The sequence below is a fragment of the Hylobates moloch genome, unplaced genomic scaffold, assembly GCF_009828535.3.
Source record: "Hylobates moloch isolate HMO894 unplaced genomic scaffold, HMol_V3 SCAFFOLD_16, whole genome shotgun sequence".
NCBI classification, from domain to species: Eukaryota; Metazoa; Chordata; class Mammalia; order Primates; family Hylobatidae; genus Hylobates; species Hylobates moloch.
This window is the reverse complement of record NW_026652291.1, coordinates 62,693,183-62,705,588: the sequence shown is the minus strand read 5'-3', so window position 1 is coordinate 62,705,588 and position 12,406 is coordinate 62,693,183. Positions and strand designations below refer to the sequence as shown.

At 38.1% G+C, this 12,406-nt stretch overlaps 1 non-coding gene across 1 annotated transcript; it reads left to right on the top strand.

Annotated features, from left to right (window-relative positions):
• Window positions 1–2,471: 2,471 nt before the first annotated feature.
• On the top strand, window positions 2,472–2,536 carry LOC116456468 (small nucleolar RNA SNORD37). Its single transcript, XR_004244696.1, has one exon. It is a non-coding gene; the product is annotated as a small nucleolar RNA SNORD37 (small nucleolar RNA).
• The last annotated feature ends 9,870 nt before the right edge of the window (window positions 2,537–12,406 follow it).

The window sequence follows — 12,406 nt, the reverse complement described above, 5'->3', positions numbered from 1 at the left end:
CCCTGGAGTCAGAATCTGAACAGCAGAGTCATTGCCTCTTTCTGGCTGTGGGCATATTTCAAGTCACTGAAATTCTGAGTCTACGTCTCTTCATCTGACAGAACTATATCAGCATAGTTTTTTTTTTTTTAAAGAACTGTGTACAATAGTTTAATTTTACTGTCATTGCTATTATTCTTAAATACAAGAACACACTCAGCACTTCTTAAGAAAGGGGCCCTTTGCTGGTAACGTGAAAAACAGAGGCATATTGTGTGGTCTCTGCCATTAAGGAGCTGAGCATTTCATAGAGAGAAAGAGAAATATCCAAAACTATGACCTAAATTGATAAAATAACATATTGCCACATATTAAATCATGAGTACAAGAAGTAAGTTCTATTGGAAGTCAGAGGAGGGCAATCTAATATTTGCTAAAGCAGCCAGGAAGTCAGTATATTCCTGAAGACTGGCACATGCAGCTTCTGAAAAGAAGACAAGGCCAAATTGAGACTCATTTCTTAAACACAGTATTTTGGACTGAACATAAATGAATTGGGAGTAAAATGAACCCTTGTAATGCCTTGTATTGATAGCTAGGACATTATTCATTTATTCATTCAATAATGACAATTTCTCTACTATGTGCCAGATTAAAGAGATATAAATTAAAACATAGTGGCATTCTAAAAGAATCTTAAAGTTCAGTGGAAGAAAACTGAAACTAAGATAAATCAAATGACTCTCCTGCTTGGCCCAAATGAAAAATAATATAGCCAGGATTCCAACTTAGTTGTGATGAGTTCCATATACCATTCTCTTTACACATTGTACCTCACATTTTTTCCCACATTCGTCTATCTGTCTCTCTCTCTCACACACACACACACACACACACACACACACACACACGTGCTACATACACATGTAGGTGAGGATGTAGCATGAAAATATACAACAATAAACTAGGTAGATTTTAGGAAATTATTTCCTTCTGTCTTTCACTATTCAAGCAGAAAGAAGAGCTTACCATGTACAGTGAACACGAGAAGAGATAATACAAAAGAATAAAGGTCCAATTTACTGGATTTTAAAATTTTAGATAGATTATGAAAATATCTAGTGGAAGTAATGAACTTGAAAATCGGAAGTTTTATTTTCAATAAATAAGCATTTAAGAAAAAAAAGTTTGTTTTTATTTTCTTATTCCAAAAGTTCAGTTTTAAATATTAAAAATACTGAAAGTTCAAGGCATGAGTTTATAACTAAAACCACTGTTTTTTTAATTATACTCCAAATTATAGGGTACATGTACACACCATGCAGGTTTGTTACATATGTATACATGTGCCATGTTGGTGTGTTGCACCCATCAACTCGCCATTTACATCAGGTATATCTCCCAATGCCATCCCTCCCCCTCCCCCACCCCCTCCCCCATGACAGGCCACAGTGTGTGATGTTCCCCACCCTGTGTCCAGGTGTTCTCATTGTTCAATTCCCACCTATGAGTGAGAACACGCAGTGTTTGGTTTTCTGTCCTTGTGATAGTTTGCTCAGAATGATGGTTTCCAGCTTCACCTATGTCCCTACAAAGGACATGGACTCATCCTTTTTTTGGCTGCGTAGTATTCCATGGTGTATATGTGCCATATTTTCTTAATCCAGTCTATCACTGATGGACATTTGGGTTGGTTCCAAGTTTTTGCCGTTGTAAATAGTGCCGCAATAAATATACGTGTGCATGTGTCTTTATAGCAGCACGATTTATAATCCTTTGGGTATATACCCAGTAATGGGATGGCTGGGTCAAATGGTATTTCTAGTTCTAGATCCTTGAGGAATCGCCACACTGTCTTCCACAATGTAAAACCACTGTTTATACAAGAATGGTCTGCAAGCCATCTGTATCAGACATGTAGTATGTGTCATAAATTACGGGTTGTGGAGCCATACCCTAAGTCTACAAGGACAAAGACAGGATAATGTATTTTTACACACAACCCAATTTTCCTTATCCATTGTAAAGTTTGAGCACTCTGCTTAAACCCTATCATGGAGAAAAAGACATGATGAGATAGTCATTTTTCTGCTCAAAGAGGGTTATGTGTTTGGCCAGCAAGACAAAGAGAATTGGAGGGACATAACTGATGTAGAGATAACTGTTGTTCCCTGAGAAGGGTCCAGAACTCCAGCTGGGCCGAAAGGAACAGTTTGTGGCCAGTCGCGGTGGCTCACACCTGTAATCCCAGCACTTTAGGAAGCCAAGCGGGGTGGATCACTTGAACACAGCCTAGGCAACATCTCTACCAAAAAATACAAAAACTAGCCAGGTACAGTGGCGCATGTTTGTAGTCCCAGCTACTTGGGAAGCTGAGGTGGGAGGATCGCTTGACCCTGGGAGGTCTAGGCTGCAGTGAGCTGACATTGCACCACATCACTCTGGGCAACAGAGTGAGACCCTGTCTCAAAAAAAAAAAAAAAAAAAAAATAGTTCATGATAAGTAACATTTCTTCAATTTGACCTGATGTGTATTGAAGAAAACCAGCATCTGAGGCCCATGGAGAAAGAAAAAGAATAAACTTGGATAAAGAAACAGACGTGCATAAAGGGAAGACAATGGAAAGAGACACAAGGAGTAAATGGCCATCTACAAGAAAAGAGGCTTGGACAGATTCTCTCTGCTCAGCCCTCAGAGGGAACCAACCTGACTGACACTTTGATTTCAGACTTCTAGCCCCTGGTGTCATGCAGAAATGGGATTTAGTTACAAAGTTTACAGTTTTCCAGAGGAAAAACAGCCCGGAAAGTCAGACCCCAGTTCTTTGTGTTCTAGAATCCTTTCAAATTTACTCAGGATTTTCACTGCTCTTTCTGTCACCTAAGGACATCAGTGGTGAATATAGCAGGCTAGAGACTGACTTCCAAGACCAGGTAACAAGTGCTATACCTCAGCTAAAGGCAGACAGGAGCACAAATGGCATACAAATGCAATATCCCCCAGATGCCTGGAGCACACACATCCTGCTTCTGTTTCCTGTGGGGCAGAAAGGTGAATCAGGGAGGGAATCTTCAACTGACCGAGCACTAGTTTTCCAAAATACTGCTTCTCATAACGAAAGTGACTGAGTGATCTTGGATTGACAAGCACTCACCCTCAGCAAAAATCTGAGTTTGAGAATGTATGCAGGTATAAAGAAACAAAGGAAGACATATTTTTTACATAGCTAAGTTTAGAACAGTATAAATACTGTATGATTTTCATTTCAGCAAATGTGCTGAATGTGCTTGGCACTTAATTAAGAGTTGGGAATACAGGGATGCATGTCTCTCATGCATTGACTCATGACTGCTGCCAAAGCAGTTTAAGGCACATTCCATGCATCATCACCATCCCACACATCAGATCCACGTGTGAGTTTCATTATCAATCCTCAGCAAATTAACAAACTGAGGATTACCAAGATTTTGCCAAGGTCACATCATTGCTGATTGGTTGGCAGGGATCAAACCCAGATCCACTCACCTCTGCTGCCTGCCTTTTATTCACAAGGCCGTAGGAAGTTTTGAGTAGAATAATATAAGAGAAGTAGCGAATTGTAATAAATAATTCAGTAAATGCCATAAGAAATGTATGAATAAAATGAAGTAGCAGTAGGGAGCAGGAATCACTACTACCAAAGGTCTCAAGGAATGTTATATAGGATAGTAGTATTTTTCTTTGCTGTTTTGAGCTAGGATAAGAGTTTTGGAAGCAATAAATGGGAAGAAAAGGTGTTCCAGAGGAAGGAAATCATATGCCAAGCCTAGGGTTATGAGAGTTATGGCTGGTGCAAAGAAGGTTGAGATGTGGTCTACTCAATGACAGCATAGGTCTGCCAGGTAGTAGGGGAACTCTATGTTGGGGAGGTGGGCTGAGCCAGAACATGAAGGCATTGCAGAGTCATGCAGCTTTTTAAGTTTAGAAATGATGGGCTCAAATTTGCCTTTAGGAAGAACTAACTTAGAAGAGTATAGAGGCTATATTTGGGAAGTCAAAGCATGTGATCATGTGATAGGAAGACTGAAGGTGATGGGGCTTTGCAGTGATCCCAGGAGGAAGATAGGAGAAGCACGAGAAATCGAGGCACCAATTTTGGAGTCTTTCCTGAAGTGGAATTAATAGACTTTGGTGGCCAATGGTATGCTTGGAAGACAAATTAGTGCATACTTGAGAACCTTTAGGTCATTATTTTGTGAGGCAGAGTGGATTGGGATAATTTCCTGTATTGTTTATCAGTACAGGATATCTGGGCAAAATCAGCAGTGTGGTCATCAGTATTTGCATGAGATATTAGAGGGAGAATTGTATACAGGGAAATGAAAAGCTAGCCAAGGAGCAGAGGCCAGAAGAGCAACATTTAAAAACTTAAGTATAATGGAACTCTTGGCATGTCTTTGCCCAGGATTTATGCCATTCTTTCTTAAGATAAATGTTCTAAATATTCAAGAAATGTAAAGTTTTAGTGGAAAGAGTTCTGATGTAGTAAGGTTTTAGTGCCAAATTTGCCATTAATTATGTGACCTTTGACATGTCACTTAATCTAACTCAGACGTAGCATCCTGATCGGTGGAACTAGGAGATCTCCAAGGTCTCTCTTTCTTGCTTTCAAATGCAATGATTCTCACTCATTTCTTTAGAGTATTTTAATTGAAGTATATATTACATGATATTATAGGCTATAGCGTCATGTGCTCCTCGAGTATTAGTGATAAGAAAAATATTAATGATAATTCTAACTTTATGACTATAGAGCTTTCAAGCTTTTATAACTCAAAGTCATGGATATTTCTTTCTCTGTCTACAACTGAGAACAAATTCAATACACTAAAAAGGTGCTGCAACAGACTGGTAATGAAACAAAAGTCATCGGGACTAGGTGGAAGTTTTCCCAAATCATCACTGTAATTTATTAATGTAACAGTCATCATTAATAATGTCTATAAACAGAGACTTTATATAATATAAAAAATGTTTAAGTCAAAAGGATTATGTTCTAATAAGAAATAACTTATGGATTCAGCTAGACATTGAATTCTAATAATGAAATCTCTTCAATGAGGGAGAGAAATGATTAATCCCATAGTCTTGCCCCTGAGCTGTGGATCTTCTCATTCCAAGTATTGCACAAAATAAAAATGCTCCATTATCTTAGAGCTAATGCTCTTCAAAGAGAGAAGCTGTTGTTGAGTCTGTCTTACAACTTAACATTTAATAAAATGACCTATTTCTTAAAAGATGCTCCACTCTCTTAGAGCTCAGAGGAATTCAAGCGAAGACTTTACAGGGTGAAGTAATGGCCCAAAGCATAGCCTTATGCCAAGCTAGTAAGTCAGAGAAAATCATTTTAACCTTCATCCAGAAATTAAATGGTTATTGATTCACATGGAAGATAGTGTAACCTTTCAGATTAAATTAAGAAATGTTGCTGAACACAATTAAAATTTCTCGAATGTAACGCTGTTTGCAGAGTGCATTTTTGACTAAATTCCATCTCTGAGGTTAATTACCATGTCTAGGGTCTAGGAATAATAGATTAAGTGGAAAGTTGGCTCCAAAAGTTAAAGAATGGGGAGAAAGTTAGAAGTATTCAGAAATGATTTATGTCTTACTGATGAGTTTGAGGGAGGCAAGCCAAATAACCACACCACTCTTCTATGCTAAAAGTTTTAAGCTAAAGTGGTGATATAAAATTAACAGGATGTTCATTCCTTTCAGTGGGGCTGAGGTAGCTCCAATTTTTTCTCACAATTAGGAATCACCTCATTCTTGCTAGCAAGACTAAAGGTATTAGGTTGGACAAAACTCATTGTGGTTTTGTCATTACCTTCATTGAAAGATCTGGAGGCACTCAGTGCAGGTAAAGAAGGTGGGTAAAATTGAATTATAAACTCTAAACACAGACCCTGTCTCAAAGTGACAATGGTACTGTGATATTCTAGAAGGGCTAAAAATCGCTGAGTTTTTTTTGTCTTAAATATGTTCTTAACTGGCTGATCTTACAAAACACCCAACTTAATTTTGCTGTGTTTTTCTCATCTGCAAAGTGAGAGGGTTGGGGCTCATGCCTTCTAAAGTTGTTCCAGTTCTATAATTTATAAATAATAAATACAGACACACACACACACACACACACACACACACACACTTCCCTTAAGCTCTGTTGTAAGGGCTCCCACTATGACCCTGCCTCACCAAAGCCATGATGGGTAGAGAGCATACACTTTTAGAAAGCCCAGCTAAACTTGTTTTTACATAAATCACGTTTCCAGAATGAAAAACCCAAGTATTTCACAGTAAAAACAGAAAAGAATGTATACAAGAAAAAAAAAAAGACTAAAGGCCTTCATGACACATTCAGTGAAGAGATGCCCTGGTAACTTTTGCCAGTTAATTGATGCATAAAAGGTCGTGAAGATTAATGCACATCAAAATCCAAACTAAATTGAATTTTTGACATTTTTGCAAATAAAAACCCCAAAGAATACATAGGTGCCTTTTGATTTGTCACAGCTGGAAGACTCTGAATCATGAAGTGCTCTAGGAGAGACCATTAAATAGTGTTAGATGGTTTTTCAGTGTGGAGGAAAAGTAATTGAAGAACCAAACTGTGTGTATAGACATTGCATTTTAAAGTATTTATCAAACAGAGACAAAGTGAGTTTTTTCTTCTACAACTAAAGCACAAAGTGTTGATTAGGAGGTCACAGGAAAATTTAATAATTTAAGTCCTTAATTTTTCTTACGGGGTTAGATGAAATGATCCCTGCTTAAAAATACTTCTAGTCTACATTTAAAAAACATTGGCCATCTAAGTTATTTGTATCTTCTGCTTATGAGCAGAAAAAAAGATTTAAAAGTCAACAACTGTTTTATGGGAACGATATTTGAAAACAGCGATATAGTATGGAATGAGTATAGCAGATAAAATAAGAACCAAATTCTTAATATCAATTCAGTCAGACTGTAAGTATGAAAATAACTTCACATCACCTCATTCTGATACTCTTTGCTTCAGTCACAAGGATAATCACTGATTATACATATACATATATATGTATATATATTTAAAATTATTGTATACACATACCAATGAAATAAGCAAGTGTTAGCATTTCATTAAGCCAATGAGACTGTTTTATTCTTTAAAAATAATATTAATCCTAATAATATGAATAATCAGGTAAGTATAATGCCTTTGCAGTCAACAGAGCACAAAGAACATGCAGAACAACACAAGGTCTATATTGCAATCCAAACACATCTTCGTTGGGGCCACATAAAGAAGACCTTGTCATTAGGTCCATGTATTCCCATGTAGTCTGAAATGCCCTAGGAAGAGATCAGTTGCAGCACATGAAAAACAATTCTGCCATCCAAATAACTGGTTTCATCTGATTTTATTCATAAGAGTTTATAGGTATGCTTTTCTTCTTAGGTGGAACAATGTAACTTTTTTTAAAACTGCTATTTGACTAGGAGACAAGGCTGACAAAGACAATACAGAAAGGGACATGCATTTGGTAATTCCAGAAAGTTTTTGTGGCTGTCTTCATTGTCCTTACTTCAAATGATTAGCAGTTGTCAAAGTAAAGCTGTTCACCATAAAGATACCAAGAAAAAAACAAACACGGTCTCAAAAAACTGACTTCCACATGGAAGAGAAGGAAGGAACAGTTTCTATTCTGGGAAGGACAACAGCACTTTGTTTTAATCAGTTGCAAAGAATCTAAAACTCTAAAATTCTAAATGAGGTTAATAAATCAAGAAGAGTTTAAATGAAAACAAGTTTCATAATCAGCTTGCAAATAAACACTGCTGCATATTCTATTAAGACTGGTCCCAAGGCTAAGGCAAGTCAGAACAGATTTTTTCTATATATCCACAGTTCAAAGTTTTTAGGTGGCAACAGACCATGAGAAAATGTTTTAATAAAAAATACCATTATTTAGTAAAAATGATAGCATGCAGTTAGAGGCTAACAGAAAGCTCCTTTTCCCTGGAAGATTTTTTTTCCTCAGCTTCCAAAATAACTATATTTTGACAATAACCTGCAAAGTAAGTCTAAAGCATCGCACCATATCCCATTGGTCATTCTTATCTCTCACTGAGCATAAAGTATTCAGTTACGTCTTAGCTCCTGCAATTAAGACTGACCGAGTTAAGGTTTCTCTAAGGACATCTGGCTTTGTCCCCTAAAGTTGATAATATTTGGGAAAATGGACAGTCTGAAACAACTTTCCTACAGACCTCAAGAAAGATTCCAAATTTCTACTTTTAACAAGGAGATGACTAAGGTGAAAGAGAAAATACATAATTTTAGGAGACAATGATTATTTAAATTTTACACAAATTAGTTGTAGAAAACTCAGGTAAAACTTTGGTTTTTGTAAATGCAGCTAAGAGGTCAATGCAAGAAAGTAGTTGCAGTCACCCAAAGAGAGATTATAAAGTGAAAAGAAACGTTGAGCCCTGAAGCTTGTAACCATAATATTTAAAATGTGAGAAGAAAAACCTATGAAAAAGATCATGAACAAACAGTAAGATATACAAGTCTGGAAAAATTAAGAAGGTGAGGAACTAATCAATGTCATCAAACACTACAGATGTCTAGATAAGACTAGGGATAAACAGCATCCATTGGATTTTGCATGTTGGGGGTATACATTGGTGACCCTAGCAAACGCTATTTCAATGGGAAGTCATTGTAGTGAATCGAGAGGAAAGTGAGAAGTGAAGAGTTGAAAACAGTATCCATGTTCTTAAGGCAACCCTGATGCACTAGGTAATTATGCATACTCCAGAGGCAGAGACCTGCATGGATCTGCGTTTTAATCCATGCTTGCACATTTAAGATTAGACCTTGAGAAAGTTACCTAATATCAAGGAACCACAGCTTTTCGTCTTTACAATTTGGGATAGTAATAGTATCTCCCAAGGATTTGTGAAAATAAAATGAGATATTATATGTAATTGGCTAAAATAGCACCTGGCATATAGTAAACACTCAACAAATGTCACTATTATTTTGAGAAGAGAGACATAAAGTCAAGTGAATAGTTTTTGTGCCCTTTGTGACTTTGTTTTGTTTTAGAATTTATGTTGGTAGACATGTATGTGTGCATGGATATTTTAGATAGGAATAACTTGAGCATAGTTGTAGGCTAAGGAAAATCAGCCAGTAAATAAACAAAAAGAGATGCTTGAATTCTGCTTCGGGAGAGACATTTCTCTATTTGGAAAATATAATTTTGAAAGCCTTCTGGGGACAAGTGAGATCTTCTGGGCAGAGATGTGGCCAGTACCAAGACATTAGAAAAGGGAGGAAGATGCTTTAAATGAAATGAGAGGAAGAAAGTATGTTTTTAATACCAAATGTAGAACCTGAGTCAGAAACTTAGATACGAGGAGTTTATTGAAAGGTGGTTCCAGGGAGCAGGAGTAAGGGACCACAGAGATTGAAACTAGGAAGGAAGGAAAGCGAATATATTGCTGCCTCTCAAATTTCCACCTGAAGATGGAAAAAAAAAAAAAAAACAATAAGCATTAATTGATCATCCTCCATCCCCCATTGGTAGAGCATTGCCCAGAGGGCGTGAATACCCTCACATTTCAGGTGTGCTTGCATATGCCCTGAATAGGCTCCATCAGCATCCCATGGTGCAGAGTCAATGAAGGCTTGAAAGATATTTTGGTGCATGCTTGAGAAAAGATACTGTCAGTTCAAGCTATATTGAAGCTTACACAGAATTAATTTGATGGAGCTATAACTGGAATCAGAGACGAGGTCAAGAAAATGTGACAGTGAACAAGAGTCATATGATACAGTTTACTCTTTGCTGTGTTCCTGCCTTTCATTAAGTCCAATCTTTAATTGAGTCTTCTAGGTTCTGACCTTCAAATCATTTAGTAGAGGGAAGTTTGTGAAACAAGACACAATTCTCCCCCTTTTCCAATGCAATTGATCACCAAGTCTTAATTGATCTTTATCATCTCTTGTCTTTATCACCTATTTTAAATTTCTCTCATGCTAAGCCTTCAGCTAATCTGGCTGCTTGCCAATGGGGGTGATGCAGACTTTCACTGCTGAAGGGTCTGAGCCCTCATTAGTTTTGCCCTTATTGAGAATTATTTAAATTGCCCATTCACTATTATCACTGGGCATAGAAATGCCAAGAAATGCTTCAGTTAATACCTTGAGTTCCAGATATCCCCCCCTTTAAGTTGCCATTAATATAACAACCCCCTATCCCCTCAAATTAATTAGGAGCTTCTTTCTTTGTCTTCTGGTCCACTGACATGAGGATCCTAAAGTGATCTGCCAATAGTCATAGCTTCAAGCTCAGTAGAAATTTTGTGTCCAATAGAAAACAAACTATGCCATGAGATTCTAGGGGAAGCCTGCTAGGCCTGCACACATGCAAAGCCTATAAATGCATGAAAGTTAACATCTTTTACTATAATCCTCAACAAACAGGGAGTTGATGGATAAATATTACTCCTTGTTAGTCTATCCCGTGGTGCAAGGAGTCATATTGGGGAAGGTGGACATTTAAGGTTCAAAGTACATAGCTTAAATTTGAAAGCCCAAAATCCACAAATGGGTTATTGGAAATGGTGGTGAGAGGGGCCAGTCCTTTCTTCCAGTGCTAGTTTATCAACCTAGGTGTTCTAGCTTTTGAGGAAACAGCACACTGATTTAGGACTCTAACACTGCAAGATTTTGTTTCCAAGCTAGCAGCTAGCAAATATTTGAATAGACTATTCTTATTCTATTAAGCCGACTGCTTCTGGGGATTGCATGCATATGTTTATATGAGGGCCATAGAATTCCATGATCACATATCCATAGCTATAAAATGGATCCTTCATTTGGAGACAATATTGTGAAAAAAAATGCACGCCAATGAATAAGGCATTGTTTGTGCTCTTAGATGATGTTGGGGATAAAGGAACTTTGAGCAAGGAAATAAAAGCAGATCTGGAGTCCCTGTCAATTCCTGGATAAACTCTTGCTGCCTCCTCCAGGGTGGAAAGACATCCAAGTGGCTGACTAGTGTCTTCAGGATGATCTTACATAGGAGAATCATCATCAATCTCTGAGGATGACAGGTTGGGTATTCAGAAGTGTAGTAGCTAGGTCAGCCTTGGGAAGAGGGCGTACATATTTCTAGAGCCACGCATAATTTCCACCTTGGTCTCTATTTTCACAGCCCACTGTGTAAGCACTGCAATGATGGGCAAGAGACTGGATGAGGCCCAGTAGACAAAGCACAGAAAACTTTTCGAGGCTGGACTTTGCTTTGAAGCTCCTTGGTCTGGTTATGAGTAAAATCTGCTCTGTGGCTGCAGGATATGACAGTTTTTCTAGATGCTACCTTGAAGGCCTTAATTTGAGAGTTGGTAATTTAACTCTCTGTATAGGGTCAATCTTCTAAAATTGTAAATAGCGGCCAGTAAATTCCTCAATCCTTCAAATTACTACTGCCCCCAAAGCATTATTAGAGCCCCTGAATCCCCCAGCGCTCCACCCTTCACCCAGCCTCATCCTATTCCACCGAAAGTGAGAAACTTACTAATTGTGATGTCACAACATGCCTAGGCTTCATCTTCATCCCACTGTCTGCTCCCAATAAGGCTCTTATTTCTATCCGTTCTGGAATCCTATCCTGCACATCTACTTTTTAGTACCAATTGGTCCTAACCACGGCCCCCAGAAAGCAATGCCTCAGTCAAAGATTTTAATAAGATAGTTTATGTGACAGTTAATCGCAGTGAGCAGGAATAAGAAATCAATAACAGAAACAGGTAAGAAGAAAAGGAGGGGTGTTATTCAGTCCATCACTGCTGTAACAACAGCATGTCAATCACTCCGGGAAGTTCTGAGAAACATATAAAATGCCTCTCAGGATTGTCCGCTTGAAGACTGACAAGGAGTAACATCCATCAGCTCTCTATTGGTTGAGGATTGTGTCAGATGTTAACTCCTGCAATCTCAGGTCCTGCATGTGTGCAGGCTTCTCCTGGCATCCCAGGCCACAGCATCAGAAGAGCCTCATGCAACACTTGGTGTGTGACTGGGGTGAGATGCTGCCAAAATGTAGTGAGTCAAAGCCTACAAAGAACATTTCCCTGCAGTGACGGCTGGAGTCAGGTAAATGAGAGAGGATAGAAGTGCACAAGGAGCACCTGATAGAGAGGGAAGAGAATATAGAGAAGAAAAGTGAGAATGAGAAAAATGGGGAGAATCTAGAACTAGATGTAGGAAAACTCCATAAAGGTGAACAATACCTATCACATTTAAAGTTCCATGCATGATCCCAAGTGTAAACCACTTTTCTATATGCTTCAAAAGCCTCCAATCAAGTCTGTGAAGCCAATGTTAAT